The following is an 815-nucleotide window of genomic DNA, read 5'->3' on the forward strand; positions in this document are numbered from 1 at the left end:
GATACATGTGACCCTGGGAGCCCTGTAGCACCATCTCCCTTGAGGCCAGGCTAACAAATTATCCTGGTAGCCACATTCCTAGGCTTACACTCACTGGCAGAAGGGCATTTAATCCTTAATCTCACATTTTACTGCAGCATCCATTTCTGTCATCAGAACTACAATTTTTCCCCCATCCCAAAAGTGCCAAGCAGTAGATTTCCTATTCTCTAATTCTACTTGTCTTCCTTTGAGAGTAATGTCTTTTCTTTATGGCTGCTTTTAAGATCTTGGTGTTGCCAATGTTCTGCAGTTTCTTATGATTTATCTAGCTTTTTTAAAAGTCATGTTTGACATTATTAAATTTTGATTATCAACCATCATTCTCCAAGACCTGCATGCTTTTTGCACAAGCCAAACAGGCAAATTAAATGAGGATGTAATAGAAATCACCTCCCATACATACATACATACATCCTTCAGATATTTGGTGGGCACTCAGCTGTGTGATTTCCCTGGGGGTGCGGTACTGACAGATACAGTGAATTCTACTTGGCCATTTCTACTATAAATAGCCCTTACTACACTGGTCAGGGAGCAAATGTGGTAGGTCTGCCAGTTGTTGAGTATTACTGCTTCAAATATTCATTCATAAACTAAGAATCATATGATATATTTTCAGATCTACTGGATCCATTGTAGATGGATTTAGGATAAAATTTTATTTCTGGACTCCCTAAGCCCTGACTCTGACCAATCAATGACCATTGTGTTGTAAACTCTCCCCCCACCCAACCCCCACATTGGTCCTGGATGAATGTGAATTTATAATCAGT

This window comes from Bison bison, unplaced genomic scaffold (genome assembly GCF_000754665.1).
Source record: "Bison bison bison isolate TAMUID 2011002044 unplaced genomic scaffold, Bison_UMD1.0 scf7180017854823, whole genome shotgun sequence".
Classification (NCBI taxonomy): domain Eukaryota; kingdom Metazoa; phylum Chordata; class Mammalia; order Artiodactyla; family Bovidae; genus Bison; species Bison bison.